The sequence below is a fragment of the Onychostruthus taczanowskii genome, unplaced genomic scaffold (assembly GCF_017590055.1).
Source record: "Onychostruthus taczanowskii isolate IOZ18803 unplaced genomic scaffold, ASM1759005v1 scaffold137, whole genome shotgun sequence".
NCBI lineage: Eukaryota > Metazoa > Chordata > Aves > Passeriformes > Passeridae > Onychostruthus > Onychostruthus taczanowskii.
Genome location: NW_024498540.1, coordinates 649,386 through 668,596, shown reverse-complemented (window position 1 = coordinate 668,596; position 19,211 = coordinate 649,386). Strand labels below are relative to the sequence as shown.

At 34.4% G+C, this 19,211-nt stretch overlaps 1 protein-coding gene across 1 annotated transcript in view; it reads right to left on the bottom strand.

Moving 5' to 3' along the window:
- LOC121332092 (cadherin-10) overlaps nt 1–18,963 on the bottom strand; it is a 93,067-nt gene extending 74,104 nt beyond the window's left edge. The window contains exon 1 of the mRNA XM_041397176.1: nt 18,857–18,963. The gene's annotated coding sequence lies outside the window, so the exon portion shown is untranslated. The remainder of the gene's footprint in view (nt 1–18,856) is intronic.
- Nucleotides 18,964–19,211: the final 248 nt, after the last annotated feature.

Genomic DNA, 19,211 nt, shown 5'->3' with positions numbered 1-19,211 from the left:
GCATAAACAAAAGCTTTTGTACTGTGAAAGTGGAATAGAAAATGCAATAAAGAATAGACTTTGGCTAAGACACTGTAATTTCATTCAAAACATAGTGAAACAAACACCTCAAAAATACAAAATATATTGTGTTTTTAAATATGAATATAAAGAAATAACAGGGAAAGAAGGAGGTAAAATAGACAAAGTCAAGGCACAAAAAAGAAAAGTCAGAGATATCTAGGATGAAATAATTCTGTAAGAGAATTAGGAACAGAAGCAAGATTGAACATTTTGATTCAATACTCATTGGAGGACCAGTATTTTACAGATAAATTGGAGGAATCTGGAGAATGCTGTCTTAGCACATACAATTTATATTGGCAGCAAGATGTTATGATCTCTGCATTAAACAGGAAAGAGTAATTTAAGAATTTAGATGTGAATAGGCACCTTTTGCAATCTTATTAACTGAGTTACAATATGTTTTACAACCAAGAGACGTAACATACTGAAGAAATCCACAAACACTTTCTAGGTGAGAAACGATGTAAACTCCCCCTGAAGGGGACAGAGCAACACTGGATGGGCTGTGCAGCTGTAAGCAAGGCAACTGCTAAGCTATGGGATGACTCAGACATTTAAAAATCCCAGCAGCAGCACATTCACATGTTGATAAAATAAAACCAGCTCAGCAGGAGAATCAGGGATTCTCAAGGACCACACACTGTTCACTGCAATTTGCAGGTTTTCAAAGCATGGGTTTAATGAATTTACTACTAGTATAGAACATGAATTGGCTGAAGCAGCTTCAGAATAATTAGTCATTCTCTGATTAAAAGTATACATTTTCCACTCCAGTTCCTCTCTTAATTCTTCCTGTGATTGAATAATTATCATGCCTGGTGGACAGAGAAAAATTACTAAATGTCAACCATCTTAATGCTTGTGAGGCAAAGATCACTGAATATGATTTAACGGCAGGCATCATCTGGATTTAAAAAAAACCCCTGTTACATAAGGAGAATTATTACCTATAAGAAAAATAAAGTATATCTTCTCTACTCAAGCAGCAATGGGAAGGGCTCAGCTAAAATAATAAATTAATTTTGAACACCACATTTTAAGAGAGGTGTGGAGGAGAGGAACTCTCATGACTGTCATGGCACATGGAACAAACTGGTGCTGCTACACTACAGAAAAAAAAGCATGTGAGAGGGAAGAACAAGTTATGACATAGAAATATGAAAGACTTGGAAAAAGGTTCATCTGTTATCCATATCTATTGAATGTGCAAAAAGTAATGTTTAAAATTATTTGGAGCTGAGAAGAACGACTCAAAAAACAAACCACAAACCCCAGACCAGTGATTTATTTTGTAATTTTTATGATAATCACATCTACAGACAGAACTAGCACACATTAACATAGTACAATTAATCTCTTAAGACTGTCTTGGAGATTAACTTCCTTCTCCACCTCTATCCATCCTTAATCTTGTAAGTGCTATACCCAAAAGACCAACCCTTCATTTTATTTAGACTGAAAAAGTAATAAAAGCCTATTACATAATGTATACTTTCACATCCACACAATAACTGAACAAAGGAGAACCAAGCTTTTTGAGCCAATCTTAATCATACTGGCCCTATTTTGTGAAAGCAAAAATAATGAAATGTTCCATTAATGTAGATTCCACATAAAATGGGTACTCTTTGCAGGCTGGCTTTCAAAGCTGTTCAGGGATTAAAGATAATTTGAAAAACTAAATGCTTACTCATATTTTGTTGACTAGTATCTCACCTTATGTTTGCTTTTTTACAGATGCCCCTTTTGACTACTGGATTTTCAGAAGTGCTTCATAACCTCACTGGAAACAGGAAACAACCCAAGGGCCTGAACACAAAATGGTTAATGCTTATGTATCCACTGTGTTTTCAAGGAAAGAAAGATGGAATGATTCTAAGCATGCAGAAGAAATGCTGTCTGAAAGAGGAAAAATCCTATGAAAACTGTAATCACATTGCTATTAAGAATGACCTGTCTCCAGTATAACATTTGATTCAAACAGCTATTTCAGCTGTTTCAAATCACACTAAGCTCTAATATGACACGTCATTCAGCATTAAACATAAAATGTTATGTTTCCAAAGAGACCGTGGAAAGTAGCAGAAGAAATAAATCAATATTGTCTACAGAAAACTTCTTAAAAAAATAAAATCAACATTTTATTAAATCAGGAAACTACTTCATCAGACTTGCAAGTTCCCAGATTTATTTTATTATATATTGCCAAGTTATTTTACTTAAGCGTACAAATACAATCCATATCCAGTAGACAGGGATGAACCTGAGTTAGGCCAAGTTATTCCCAAACTCTGTGAGCTATTCTCCAGTCTTAGTTTTATAAATGCCTTATCTTTGTGACAGTCTCTAACAAGCCACAATATTTCCACACAAAGGATTTCGTAGAAAGACTTCCAAAAGTACCAGAAAATCCAAGCACCTAAACCTGGCAGTTTACATAGGTCTGTCTTCATGCTGGAAACCCAACAGCAACACACTGTAGAAAACTGTAGAAAGATTTTGTTTGCTTTTCATTCCTGTGTAGTGAAAAATGGGTAAAGCTGCATATTTTCACAGAACTGTACATCATGTGTACCCTGGGTTATGTTTTACCTCCCAACACACAGCTCAGACATCCTGGTTCTTCTCTCCCCCATGAACATTTTTTTTTTCTCAATGCTTACACAAGAATTATGACACAGGACCTCAAGGAAATGGAAGGCTTTTGAAGAGGATAAGCAAATCCCACCAGGATGTGCTTACAAAGAAGGGCCCAGAGATTAATTGGCAAAGCAGCCCAATTATTAGGAAAAATTCCCAAGATGAAACTGATACAGTATGCTGTTTTCAACACCTATACACTTGTAACTGTATTTCATCATTTTTGATAACCTCAAGTGATCAAGGAGGCTTGATTTTAAGTTTTATTTGCTATACAGTGGTAATTGCAGTGCTCCTCTCTAGGCTAAATACTGATTGTTAGTTTTGTTTGAGTTCAAAAGAAAAAAGCCCTACGAGTTATGGAATTATAATTTAATTCAAATTTCACTAAATAATTTTAATGTGCTGCCCAAGCATACATATAACATTTCTAGGAGGTAACAGGACTACAGACTAAGCAGAGTGGATATAGTCTGGGGGTGGCAGTGGCTGTATTCTTAAATTTTAATATATTGAATGGACAAAAAGTAGCCTAAAGCTCTTCAGCAATTCCAAAGCCTTTGCTGTTTTGCAAACAACCAGGCAGTGCACAAATAGATAGATAAGAGGTCTGTGCCTTTGCACAAACACTGCTGCAGCCCAACAACCCCCATTACTTCACGCACCTATTAGTAGCTAATTACTGATACATGACAAAAACTTACTTTTCTTTATCATTAATTAAATCTTCATCAATAATAGCCTTTATACACTGAAAATTATCTAGGAACTCTAGCTGTACATCATTAATACCTTTGAGAGCATTGGATATTTTTAAAAGCACCAAAGTACACTATAAAGTCAATGTTTAAAAACTAGCAGAAGGGTGAAGAAACATTCAAAAAAGTATATTTGTAAGCATATGAAAAGTATCATAGTGTCTCCAAGAATAATCTGTATGTGTGCTGATACCTAGAGATAGTATTTTCTTATGGATAGGATAAAGGGACTTATCACATGATTGTTGATGTCTGAACAACAACTTAATTTTTCTCCTTGCTACTGTGCCATATGGTCCCTTACATGGTTTCAGGGCATTGCTGCACCAATTAGGTCTGTTCAAGTTTAACCAATTTTTGTGGATCCTGGTGATACAGCCCAGGAAGGGTATATCTGGAAGAGGTATGACATTACTTAGCAGCCCACTACAACAGAAGTTTTGTATGCCCAAATTAATATATTTTGATGCTAAAAAGCAAGTGTTCTATGTTTTAGCTACATAATAAAGTTTCTCGTACAGGACTTCAGACTCCTTTTAGCCTGTCACAGTAAACCTTTTGTTCACAAGCACCAATTGTTTCGAAACACTGAATTGTTAATTGAATTTCAAAGCATTCGTTGTTAATTTGCTGTATTACATAACACAGATGAAACATAAACATCTGTGATTGACAGGAAATGTGAAGTGGGAAGCAATTAACATAAGAAGGATGTCCCAGGCAAAGAACATGACACATACAAGAAACTTTGAAATACCAGTACTCACACAGCACAGAAAGAAAGCCAGTTATCAAGAACTGAGTAAGAGCTGGGCCACATTGGAATAAAAGTAACATTACAAAACCATTGCTTATAATTTTGGAAATTTTATGAACAGAAACACATAAAGGATAATGCAACAATCATTAAAATTCTAGGAGTAAAATATGTGTATTAAAGAGGCTTGTAATTTGATTTCCTAATAATTTTGTATTATAGTCTTATGTGGAAGATGTAATAATTCTAAAATACTTGGCAGTGTTTGACTTACCACCCTGTAGTATTTCAGTGAGGTAACTTATTAGTATTCTATTAAATATATAATTCCGTATATTGCTTTGGATGTGAAAATTTCTGCTCAATGTACCCTGAAGCAAAAGTGCAATTGAGCACTTCCTAGGCAATAAGAATGTTCAGCTCAGTGCAAGTTCTCATTTTGCACTTCTCTTCCAAGACAAGCTCTGATCATGCGAATTCTCTATAAAATTTAATCATTCCAACTGTCCTCTTCATTTCAATACTAAAGCAGGCTGCTCACTGTGGTCCTTAAATCAATTAAATCAACTTCCTGACACATACTTATTGGACATCATTGAAAGGCTATGAAAAAAGTCACTGCCTTCTAAGAATTATGTGAGCAATTAAAATTACCCTTTCATTAAAATGAAGGTGGAAACCAAGTGTTGGAAAAATTTTAAGTTCTGAACATAGTAATACTAAGCACTACCTGAGACAAATATATAAGGTTGATAGTTAACTGAAAGTTAGAAAAAGTTAACCTCAGAAATACAGAACTGTTTTATTCTTATTTTCTGCTAGAAAATTAGTCTCAGAACAAGGCACAGCTTTATTTAAGGATGAAGTTGCCCAAAGCACAAGTGTGTACATATCTGGACAGAATTTAAAAAAAAAATAAAGTGTTGAACTTTGTATATCTTATTAAATCCTGTCAACAGTACTGGAAATTAAACACAAGCTTAAATAATTTTTGAACTGCTGGTGTGTCCCCTCACAGAAGCACTTGAATTTATCAACATAACCCAGCCTCAAACGTCTGTCTTTTTCTGCATACAAACTCCAGGTTTGAAACATAGTAGGAGGTGGCTTTCAGTCCTTCCTGGAGGCAAACTCCTTCCCTGTTATTGCAAAGAGGGCATCAGAAATCCACTGGCAATGAGGAGCTTCTGCAGCTCTGTCCAGCCCTGAGTCTCCTGGTTCTTCACATGCATGACTCTTCCGCCTGAACAAGCCCCAGTTCTTCAAGCGTGGCCTAATTGACAAGAGCACCTGACTGTTGCTGTTAACCAAAATGCCTTTCAGAGAAGTACCAAAACACACAGAAAGGGGCAGATTAATTCTTACTTAATCTCTTGAAGGATTTTTTTTTATGAGTGGCAAAACAGACTAGTATGGTCTTTTAAAAGTGCAAAATCTGTGAAGTCCTTGTGGATAGCAATGTGGACTAACAAAAAAGAAGCAGGAGAGCTGATCATTGTTACCATTCCTTTCCCATGTAAATCAGTTGTCACAAACACCTAAGGAGCTAGAAAAGAGCTGTAGACTGGTCTAAAACCATCATAAAGACTTCTGGAATATCTGGACATAAAGGTATTTTTTTCACCTAGCTTGAGGAGAACTTAATTGAATGCTGTTAGAGAGACACTTTTACAGAAAAAAAGGTTTAGTTTCTCTCAAAGTCCTGCACAAGACATTGTGAGGCTATTAAAAATTATGGTTAAATTATGGAAAAATACGTTTTAAAATTTCTTAAGGCTGGAAATTTCTGTCCCATTTTTAAGGAACTACAATTCCTTTTGCCTTTTGCTTCCTCAGTTCTCTTAACAATACTAAAAAGTGACAGCTATCCCCATGACAGTCTGTCATAGTGCTTTACATCAGAGTGGATGGATATAAATCCATTGTAAGAAAACACATTTTTATTTCTGAAGCATGTTGATTTCATCCCATCAGCCCAATAAGAGAAATTTTTTTTTTCTTATTTTTATATTCATACCTCATACAAATTTATTACTACTACTACTACTACTACTACTACTACTACTATTGTTATTATTATTAATTTAAAATATTTCTACTCTGTAAAAGGTAGGGAAGGAAAAAAGTGCATCACTTGCAGATAATACATACCTAGGTTTCTCTGTTTATCTCCACAAGAAAACAACCCAAGTTTACTTTGGTAAAGGTAAGTTTAACCAAATGCCAAAAATTACATATCAGTGTAACTACTTCTAATTTTGCAGCTCTCTTTTCTATCAAAAAAGCCCCTCCTAGTTTGTCCTAAGAATTGTGATCTCCAAAGGACAAAGTCATAGCTACAAACTCATTCAGACTGTTTCTGCAGGAGTCTGAAAAGATGGCACAGCTACATTGTGCACGTAATAACAGCACCCATGATTGTCAGGAACCTGTGCTATTGTGACCTTTATGTCTTGTTTAAAATTTCTGTAGGCTTGTGGGCCCTGAAACATGTCAGTTATTTACTACTGCAGTTGTACAGCAGGATGATGTTCTTTTTTCTTTCACTGCCACAGCTTAGGTATGTGTTGCTTAGACTAACTGGTCGTCACACTAGATATAAATAATTTTGACAGTCAGGAGAACACACTAAATACACAAGCTCCTCAGCTCAGTTATCTGACAGACGAACCCCAGAAACAGTTTTAAAAAGCATTTTTTTCCTTTTGATCATCTAGACAAGTTCAGTGACAGACACTTTTCAGTCTCCCCTTTATATACAGGATCCAACAGTTTCCAGCATAAATAATGTATTTACTTACCTAAAATTCTAACTAAATTATGCACACTGGGATTGAAAGAGCAAAATCTACTGTTCAACAGGTGCCATTTGAAGAAAGGGAATACAAGGAACTTTACAGCAGAAATGAGGAGATTCTAGCATTTTTTTCAAAAATGTATTCTGAAATTGTGCTATACATATTTCCAGGCTTTTCTGAAGATAATCACAAAATCATTAACTTTTCACCTCCAGAAGCCCCACAAATAGGAAGAATCACTTAAATTGACTATGTTTCCTCTTCCCTCCCTAACTTCAAAGAAGACATTGATAGATTGAATCATTTCATCTTTCTAATACATTTTCCTACCTACATATTCTTTTTAGCCCTTAAACTCATTTTACCTCCCTCTTATCCACATAATACTGTCTGCAAATCTTCTTAATCTCATTGGAGACTTTCTCTTTGGTGATTTATGGCATGCTGCATCATCTTTCTGTACCTGTGCTTGCTCTTTTGCCCATCTCATTCCATGTTTCAGGTGAAGCATACTGCCTTTGTTGAAGCTTTTAGAAGAAAGTACATTTTAAAAATGACTTAAACTAAAAGTAAAAAAAATTAAAAAAAAATAAAAAAAAAAAAATCTGTCCAAGACAGATAACAGAATTCTACTTTCCTCCTCTTTTAATAATCTTTAAAATATTCTGTATTAAGTTTTTATTAAATGTAACAGAAATAAATTTACACTGACATGCATAAAAATGTGTATTAATCCAGAATAAGAAGATAGGAAGATAAAATATTGGTAAATATCTATCTAGAAAACTTAAGATTTAGTTTGTGAGGCCTTAAGCGTCACACTTTTCTGTCTGTGTTTCTATCAAAACTATGATACATATTTAGATTTGTTGTTCTTGTAAGTGCATATATATCTCATCAATTCACTGGAATGAGCAGTTACAATTCTTTCTTAACTCACTTACCACTTTAATTTTGTATTCTATTCCAGGAGGCAGATATAGAAAGAGACAGAAGTATTCAATACCTAACTGTTAAGGGAGTTTTACTGGGATGAGAAGGAAATAATCACATTATCACATAACTGTAAAAAACTGTTGAAATTCTGTATCTTATTACATTAATGTTATGATTCTTCTCTTCATTCTAGCTGATAGGCAAAAGAGTTTTATACCTAGCTAATCTTAATCAGAGAAATCACACAATCTCTAACCAACGAAAATGAATGCTTCACTTGTTGACTGACTTATCATACTACACAGAACTTATCACAGTGGTACCTCAGCTACTGATTGATTATTAAAAATTGCATTCTAGTGACTACCATTTTAATATTTACCATATAATTGCCAGAAAATATATATTGAATTTTTATCCTTCAAATATTATTTTCTGTACAAATATAGAAAGCATATAGACATAGACAATATAGAAAGCATAGACAGTAATAGTCATGAGTACAGAAAGTAATGGAAACGTGACATGAAAAGAACAGGTGGGATCTTAAAAGAGTGTTCTCATTTGGTACTAATTTTGATTGACAGTATTTCCTTCTTCAGCTGGGAAGATATTATAATAACTCATAAAGTAAAAACCTGACACCTATTTTCAATACCTACAGCATATTTGGATGTTATTTGAACAAGACTATAACTTATTTTTTTAAGAATAAAAACATCCTTACTTTTGAAAGAATGAGAACCCCCCACTATAAGTAAAACCAGGACAGACATCTTGATTTTCTTTCCAGCTCTTTACAGAGAATAGTATATTTGCATCTAGAAACTTTGATCAAGTTGGAGATCAAGTTGGAAGTTAGAGATAAGTAAGCAAATATGGACTATTGTAATGAAAACTCCTTCAGAAACTGAGCAAGAATGTGATCTGTACTGACTGCATATACCTACAAGCATTATCTTTAAAACCTCCTGGTATTAAGCCAGTATTTATTTAGCACAGAACCAAAACTACTCATTTTTCTGAATCCCAATGAAAATACCAGAAAAATATACAGCATTCCTGTGCTGTTCTGGATCTTTTTTTTTTTTTTTTTGGATGCAGGCTGGTATGAATTTTCCCAAGCCAAAACCAGAAAATAAAATGAAACACAAGAATGCTATCACAGATCCTGGCTTTCTGTTAAACATTACAGAATGCTGAAGTGAATATAGCCGTGAGCTAGCTAAGTATTAAAGTATTCTACAGAGATGTAATGCACTGCTACAATAAAAATATATTGACAATTGCCTTGAACCAGTTAAGTATGCTACAGATCTAATGCAGCAGACTAAAAATCTATTTCTATGCACTAATGACAGTCAATTTTTGTGAGATTTCTCAAATCAATACTTAAAGGCTCTTAAAAAGGAAGAAAGCCAAAAATCAAAGATAGTTTTGTCCTATGCATGAATTAGTTTGTTATTTTACAGTCACTATTAAAATTCATACATACATATCTATCACCAAACCAAGGTACATTTTTGCTAAGCTTAGAAAATACGTTCTGAAAAGACTACCTCTTTGTTTCATATAATTATCCTCTTGCCACGAGATGGCACCAAAAGATTAAAAATATCTGCATTACTAAGATTCCCATCTGAAAAAAGGAACACTTTTCAGGGAATTGCACAAGAAATGTCTTCAATATGTGACTTTCAATTTGGTTAGCAAGTATTGAATAATATTCTGCTTACTTTGACAAACTACCAAAATGTAGAGACTTACCATACAGTTAAAGGAGAAAAAAATTGTTATACTAAAGCTTAGGTTTCCTACAAATTGCAAAGAACTAGCTGTGGACATTTAGAATGATGTATTTATTCTATAGGACAGGGAAGTAAAAACATATCTAGGATATTAATAAAAACTGAACAGACACAAAAAAAACCCCAAAAAACCAAACTTCCAAAACCATCAACAATGTACAATTTCCCTTAAAGAAAATTCATGAAAATTCAACAGTTTATGCATTATGAATTATTCCTTTACTCCGCTCAACTATCCCTCCCAAATGCAATTTAAAAAAAAATCTCAAATTTTTTGTGCTCTTTAAAAAGCTGTGTGATATATAACATGAAAAGTGAAGAAACTGTTTCTAGCTTGTAGAATATCATATTGTCAAATGAATGCTTTTCTACTCCCACAGCAAAATGTCATCCTGTATGAAGGGCATTACTTCATGGCATGAACAGCTTCGAGTGGACTAACTGCATAAAACCAAACAGAAACCAGACCCCATAGTTCCCATGTAGGACAAAAAAAATTCAAACCATGGCAATTCACTGGCAATTATTCCATGTAACACGTGTCTAAAAAAATTTCTGCAAAACTACTACTAAAAAGCAGTTCATAACCTCCAACCAGAAAGAAAGCAAGCATCTCAGAAAATAAAACTACAAATTCCACAGCTAATTTCAAGTCACTATAGGTTTTTCCTTTAAAGAAAAATGTTAAGATTATAAAAGAAATATGTTTGTGTCAGTATTGTCCTGTTCATCCTCAGTATTTCTGATTGTACAGAAACTCATTAAGCTACCTTCAAACATTTTTTTCTTCAAATCACTTCATTTTAGCTCATATATTTTAAAGAACTAATGGATTACCCTTGAGAAGTCAGCACTTGATTAACCACTACAATCATTGAGATTAATTCTGTTTACTTAGATAGAATTGAATACTTTAAAGTATACTTTTTTGCTGTATACTTTTTTTGCTGTCATCATGCCATTATGACATCACATTTTTTTCATTTTGTCTTCCTCATAACTAATAGCCCAGTCTTAATCCACTGTAATGATAACTAAATGGCTTCTAAACTTTCTGAACTTGTCCAGGGATGTTTTTGTGGTGTACTTTTATTTTTTTTTTCCCTGAGAAAAGAAGGATTTTAATACACTAGAAGTAGAAATGGACTCCAACCAGCATACCCAGAGTAACAAGGAATCAGTCACATCACTAAAATGATGCAATAGTCATGGATACCTCTAAGGCAAAACCGCCTGGGTGGTTTTCCAGAGATTTAGCAGGAACCGTGTAACTGGCAGCTGTGGGACTGATCCACCTAGGCTGCTTTTATTCCATTAGCCCTGACTTTCACAGCCTGTCCAAGTGGCAAAACGACCTCAGACCCCACGTGCACAAGCACTTACTGGTCGGATCTTGACAGCTGCAGCCATGGAGAAAGGAAATGGCAGGTATTTTCTCTCCTGAATGTACATAACCTGAAATTTAACAAGATCTCACTGCTCTGTTAACACAGGGGGTCTGGTCCTGTAATTTAGAAGGCTGAACTACTTTGAGCTTTACCACTGGTTTGTAACTCCAGTTAAGTGGCTGTTGCTAGAAGTAAAAACTTAAAAAGCTCATCTGTAAGTTCTGTTCTAAAGCAGAATATAGCAAATACCATTTAAATCCCTGAAAGCAGTGAAATGTATATACTGGTATGAAAAAAAAAAAATCAAAAACAACCCAGCTTCTGATTTCATAGCTTAAATAATTGGTTTTTCATTGTCACAAAATTTTAGGCATCCAGTTTAGAATATCTCAAGCCTAGTGACCTTTTTTAGTCACATTATAGATCCTCAATTCTCGAGAAGATTTATGCTCATCAAAACTTTAATGGGATTATTAATATAATGCACTATGTCTTAGTTTTTTTCCTTTCCTAATTCTCATTATTCTGGCCTCAAATAAAAAACTGGAGAAAACCAACGACAGTTAGGATATATTCACTAATAGCACATGTGTTTCAGAGTGATTCAGATGTTTTGTTAATCAAGGATAGAAAGAATAAATGTATGATTTTGTCTTAATTTTCCATCATGTACAAATATTCCACATATATATTTAAATTTTAGAGAAGAGCCCAGTTTATTCTGGTGATCAGAATGATCAAAAACTCTCTAAATAGTATAAACTAATAAACAAGAAAAAAATACATTTCTTCTACCTTAAGAAAGGTTTTCTCAAATTAATTAGACTCATCAGGATACTGTTTGGTTTGAAATCACTTACGAAGGGAAATTTGAAGGAACAGCATAAGCAATTGTGTAAAATAGTACTATTAGAGAGGAAAATCCATCTATCTCTATCTGTTCACATTCCATTCAGCTGTGACTACCAGAAAACAAAGTCATTCCAGTAATACAGAGCACAATTGCTTTTTACTTCTTAATCAGAAACTTAATAAAATGCCCCTAAGTCATGAAGGTACCAAATGTACCTCACATGCCTGGGACTCTGTTCACCCATTTTAATCAAGATTCCAGCATCAGTGCTATCTTCACCATGAGACCCACACTCTCACTCAAGGGAAAGAGCACATCTCAGCATACTAATGTCAGAAAATAATCTTTGTCCAACAGAGGGGGAAAAAAAAATCACACTTCCCTAAAATGGTTCTCATGATAGTGAGATCCCACTCTTCTGCTGACTCTAGAAATTTCTGCCAAAAGACTGGAAACTATCCCTGAGAGAAACAGAATTAGAAGACTATTTATTTTTGACTATACTATTTAAAACTTGGCCATGGGAAGTGGAAAGCAAAAGTACATTTAGGGAACTTTGATGTAATATGCTTAAGTAGATATTAAAATATATTTCATGCCATAATGAAATATCTTACTTCTGCAGTCTCAGAAGCAAGGAAATTTTTTGATTTGGCTGCAAAGTAATTAGGTGCACCCCATTAACACATTCATAAATTGAGGTCTACAGTTACTTACACTATTACTTACTGCTTAATACAAGACTATTCTAATTAACAGTGCTTTTATTTTTTAGCAGAAAGTCAGGAGAGCAGGGTAGTAGCTCTGCATAGCTTATGCTACAGAATCAAACCTATAATGCATGAAAAAACAATATAGCATGAAACGGTATCAATATTTAAAAACTGTGTCCCATATTAAATAAAAAACCCCAAAAATTAGAAGGTATCTGTACTCTTAATGAAAAAAATGATCTATAACATGATATAAACTTTTTGTAAAAGATTATTTGCATAATTTGTTATTAAAATTTATTTTTACAGGTGGAAAGAAAGTAAGAACTGAAATATTGTCATTCTCTTGCTTTGATTCATCATGTTTGGTGATTTTTTTGTGTTAAACACATTCAGTTGAGTTTGTTTCTTTCTATGCTTTATATTTTTCTTGATTTTTTTTTGCAATTATTTCTAAACACTGAAAGTCCAGATCATCTTCTGAATAATCTCAACATTTAAAAAACAAACAGGCAAATATACACCCAACATTAGTTTATTAATTAAATCTTATCAATCTAATTAGAATATGTAAACTTTTAGTAAATGTATTACCCATAATTTTAATGACACCTAGAATCAATGACATTTTATCATAGAGTCATAGGAAGGGTGGAGTTGGAAGGGACCTGAAAGATCTTCAGCATTATGTAGTTCCAAGCCCTTCCTACCATGAGTTATGATGCCACCCATTAGAGTGGATAGGATATCCACAGCTTCCCTGGGCATCCTGTTCCAGTGCCCCACTACCCTATGAATAAAGAATTTATTCCTAATATCTAATCTAAATGTCTATTTTTAACTACTTTTCTGGTGACGCAGAGGTAAAATGGATGTGCATTTATGGTTCCCAGTTCCATACACCGTGGAAAAGGCATCAGGGAAATGACAGCTCACCACCTCAAAGAGAAAGGAAGGAATTGATGTATTTATGGGATAATTTTTCTTGGAATTCTTACAGTCAGAATAAACCAAATAACTATCCCTCTGTTCTCAATATTAACTCCAAATAATTACATATACTTTGGGTTCTTGTATATTTTCTCACTCTCATTTAAAATCTCATAGATTCACTCCATGTATTTTGTCTTTTGTGTAAGATACAAAATGCTTGAAACTCTCTTGATGAAGGCTGTGATACTTAGAGGAACTAATGACAGAATGCACAGCTTCTAAGTTTCCTAGACACAGGTATATCTCTATTTGTGCTCGCTATTGGGAGAGTTTGATAATTAGTAAGATAATCTTTGAATGCATTAAACAGATGGAAAACGTGGTAGACACATGAACTAAAAAGTTCAGGTTTATATATTTATTTTATGTCAGTTTGAGGGACAAAAATTAACAGTCCTCTAGGACACTGCATTTTGAGTAGTGCTAAAAATGATGCAAATTACATTGGTATACATTCTTCATGTTCATAAAATCTGGATATTATAGCATTGCAGAGTTCATGAGGATTGCAGTCATCTTTAAGGATGACGTTCTGGTCTGGATAAGTGGTGTTATATCATGTTCTTTATGTTGTAATGCAAAACATTGCACTAGGGTGATACAATAAACACAATCTGTAATGTGGTAGGTGATGGAATATTAACAATAAAATATATATGTACATACATCTATATACCATACTATATACAGTTCTTCGTGAGAAAATACGTGATGAGGGTTTTTTTGTTTTCTAAGAAAACAGAAGAATACAATTGTAGCTTTGAAGCAACAGAATTCTGGAAACATCTATTTTCAAGTAATTTTTTAAATCATTACATAAACACACACACATGAACTAACTCTTCATTACATGATTCCCTACTGTTTTAAATACCGTTCAACATTCACTCTGAGTTATAATTAAGAGAGGCCATAATAAGTTACAAAACTTCATATGAAGAATTATGTACATGTGGGAATAGTATTAAAAAGGACACCTCCCATGTTGCTTTTCATTATATCCAATTAACTTCCTAAATCTTTGTATTTCCCTGATGCAGCCTGTTGGTACATGTTACACACTTCCAGATAGCAGACCTGATACCCCAGGGTATTATTATTGCCCTGTGACAAGCTAGGAAGTATCTCTGAGATGCTACTAGAGCTTTATGCCTCCTGCTGGACACATTCCTATAACAAAAAAAAATTATAAACATGATCTATTTCATCAAAGTTAATAAAGACTAGAAATGGTAGTGGGACTTGCAGAAAAAGTCAAGTAATAAAAGGCTGAATTAAATTAAGAAAGAAACTTTACTGTATTCTGCTTCTTAGAATGCAAGCCCTGTTTAAAATAAAGGTGGTCCCTGTTTTACCTCTACTGTAAACACACACACACACACATTTGAGGTAATTGCCTCTGACATTAAATAATCAGGAAGACTGCATTTAAAAAGAAATGTGCATAAGGCTTCAACTGGCAATTTTTTGCCAGATAGCCCACATATTAAAAAATAGACTGATAGGCCAGTAGAGAGAACATAAAAGCTCAATAGCCTTTGGTTGGGTGGTATTTTGGCTTCCCTCCAGATGAAAACAGAGCAAAAGAAAAAAAAAAGTGTTCAGGTTCAGCTGATACCTGTTGTTTTTATTCTTTTTTTTTTCCTGTGTGCAGTAATGCAGTCTGGTCACTATAATAAACACAGCTCCCAGAGATGACAAATTTTTTTCTATTGCTCTCTTGCAGAATCATTAACCCACAGAAAGAGGCATGTTAGGGAAGTCACCATGCCAGTGATTCAAAGGTGAAGACATGTAAGGCCAGGGACCAAAACACAAGCAGCTTTTGACACAGGAGTTCCTCTTGGCCTAAAGAGAGATTTGGAGAACATTTAGAGCTCAGAATACCATTGCTGCTTCTTTTATTTCTTTTTGCTTTTAAGATTTTCCAGAAGTTAGACAATAGAGGAACCAATGTGGGTTTTTTTTTCTCAAAAGGCAAGTTCACATTAGCAGATTTGAAAGTGCAGAATGTGCAGCATGTGTGCTTTTTAATCACCTCATGTTTCAGTGAATTGCACCTTTAGTTTCTATCAGCTTTCATTGATAGTTACACACTGTTCAGAGCAAATGAAAGTGTGCTGTGGTGTGGCATCCTTATGTGTAGTGAAGTCACCCTTGATAATGTTTTACTCAGGCATATTTAAACTGCTCATGAGAAGATGGTTTTTACTTTTCTAATTTCAGTTTTTCCTCCTTTAAAAAACCCAATGTATCAAATAGTATGTTAGTAAAAAAGCCCATAGCAAATTCAGTAGTAATATAGAACAAATAGTGATGTGGTTCACTGAAGTCACTCACAAAATGTTTCTTACACCCTTATATTCTGCCCACATAATCAGTGGGGTTTTTTTTCTATTTCTGTCAGCCACATAATTAATAATAATGTATAAGAATTAGCCACAGAGCAGGTTTTTTTTCAAATCTATGAAGGACATTTTGTGAAGTCCAGTTAAAACACCTTGGTGTTCACAAACATGATTTCAGGTGATAATAATGAATGAATTAAAAATAATATTGTCATAACCCCATATTCACCCCATTACTACTATTCAACAATAGTTCAATCTTACTTTGACCCCCTGTACCAGTGCTGCAACCTAGTGGTACAAAATTATACTCCTTTTCAAGTATGGTTAGCAGACCTTAAAAAAAAAAAATTCGCTTGCACAGAATTATCCAGATGAGACAGGCTCTATTTCATTTATTTCTTTCCTTGGAAAATCACGTTGAGATCAGGAAATTACTCTCTCAGAATCAGAGGCAGATATTATCTTCAAATTAACCTTTTCTGACTTTTACATTTAATTATTTAACAAGGGGGAAAACTTACATCACTTAGCTGAAATTTGTATACTGCTTTCTATATCTAGATGTGTATTTTTTAAATTTATCTCTACATTTAATTAATTCTATGCTCATTTTCCTTCATATATAACATTATTTTTCTGCATTTTAACTACTGCTAAGCACAGAAAAGAACAGTAGAACCAGTGTCTACTGTGAGCACATTTCAGTATTTCATCATTCTTCACAGACCCTTTGTCTATTGAGAGCATGCAAGTGTGAAGTTTTAGTGTATCTATAGTCATTTATTCTAATGCAAAGCTATAAAGATAATTTAGGAATATATAAGATTCTACATACAGTCTTTTTAAGTTGTATTCTGCTATTTTCTTTCCCACAAACTGTTGAAAGTATTATAAATGCAAATGGTTGGTAAGGCAAGTAGCCAAGACATATTTTCCAATGCTACTCACAGTAACAAAAAAATCAAATAATCCAGGATCAGTTTTCAGTTTAAATATATGCATTATAACCAACACTCTTCAGACATTTCAGTGTTCCTATTTAAGTGTACATCATTGTCTTGACACCACACATAAAAAAACACAGACATAAATACAAATTAAAATTAACAGAAACTGCTGCAGAAATTATTACCTATTCATTCAAACTTTTATGTAACAAAGTATATAAAATATGAGTCCTCAGGCCTAAACTAGATTAAGAGTTGATAATCCAAGAAGTATTCTTCTCTTGACATAAACCCATATTGACTCTAAATAGCTGGTTTGCAACTCTTGAGGAAGATAGCCTGTTTCCTTCTTGCTTTCCTTAGTTCTCTAAGTTCCTTCTTTCATTTCCTCCTCTAAAAGAACATAGACTGCTATTACAATTAGAAGGTAAGCAATTAATATAAAAGTTTGTGTAGCTGTAAAAATCTCAATAAATCCCAGTACCAGACTCGTAACTTTCCTAGTAAATGGCATATGTGAAAAGGATTTAGAGATTCACAAGTGTGTTCCAGTCTCTCACTCTCTGCCTTTCCCCTCCAGTAATATTACCATGTAAATTTAAAGCCTACTGCCTTTAAAAGAAGAAGAAAAAAAGCAAGAAAAGAAAAAAAGCCCCACACTATTTTTTACAGACCTGCTTCCTCACTCTGTGCACATACTCACACACTCACACACACATCCACACATACATGCACAACAAGTTGTATAATTAAAAAATACCTTCAAAGCAACGGGAGTGCTGTTGGGATAATACAGAGGCTTTTACTCAAATGAAAGACGAAGATTATAGGCAACAGCTCCATTTGTGTGGAAGCAACAGAGATGATAGGTCCGTTTCAAAATGCTGGTTGCTATTTGTCACTGATTGCACGTGTAGATGCATTCTCCTAAGCTGAAGGGCTGTTAGATTTTTACAGCTGCAACTAGTATCATGTACAGTATGAGCCTATTGAAAATTTCTTATGCAGCTGACAATGCCATCAATAGTTAGTAGTTGGGAGCATGGATTTAGATTTGTATTGTGCTGAATTAATTTAACACCACATCAAATATGGATTTTATTGCAGCATTGACAATAAATGCTCACACAGGTGCAGACTGAATTTTTCCTCCCTCCACCTTTTCCCTTCTACCCCCTGGTTTTTCCTTCTCCCTCCACTCCCCCTTTTCTGAAATGTCAAACCAGGCAATTTTATCCCCATCTGTGTGCATATAGCTCTGTACAGATATTTGAAATATTGCTTGTATACACTTTGCTATCCCTCTCCACAGGGATTTCCTTCATAACAAGCATTTTCTGTGAGTGTAGGTAATTATTCTGAAATTCAATCCAGGGCAGAATGATTAACAGTGAAAGCTGCAACAGACTTGCACAGGTATACAGAAAGTGAGGGCACATATGTGTATGCTTCATGCTATGTTCATAACTGTTACACTATGAAACATTGTGCTTTTTTCAATTCAGTTAGACTTGTTCCCCCCACACTGAATTCTCAAGAACTGACTGTAGATGGAAACTGGTGCTCAAAAGACAGCTTGCTTACTAGGAGAAAAAAAAAAAAAAAAAAAAAAAAATATATATAATTCTTAGTGTTTCAATCCTGCATGCATATGATATCAGTTTACTTTGAGAAGAGAATGCACAGCAGTTATTTCCTATCCCTTGTCTCATTTCTCCTGACACATATTTATAAAATGCAGAAAGTTGTATACAGTAGAACCAATATAGGAATCTCATTAAACAACATAGTGCTCTATTACAATAACTGTAATAATATCAACAGAAAGAAAACGAGAAAGGCTCCTACCTTTTATTCTGCTGAGAAAGTGGTGTCCACCCCAACCAAACTGAAAAACGAGCTATTAGAGTCCTTTTCTTGGTCAGTTTTCTCCTGTTATTTTTTAAGACTGATTCTACTTGGATCTAACTCAGGCTTTTTCTCCCAGCATCACTTAACTCTGGACAGTCCGGAACCAAAGCTAAGGGGGAGCTCTCCCTCCGACTGGCTTTCATTCAGAGCTTCTGATTTACGAGCGAAAAAAAAAAAAAAAAAAAAAAGCCACCACCAAAAATCAAGAACACACACACGCGCGGCGTGCACAGACATACAGACACACAGACACACAGACACCTCTCAGTCTCCCTCCTCAGAGGGGAGCGGG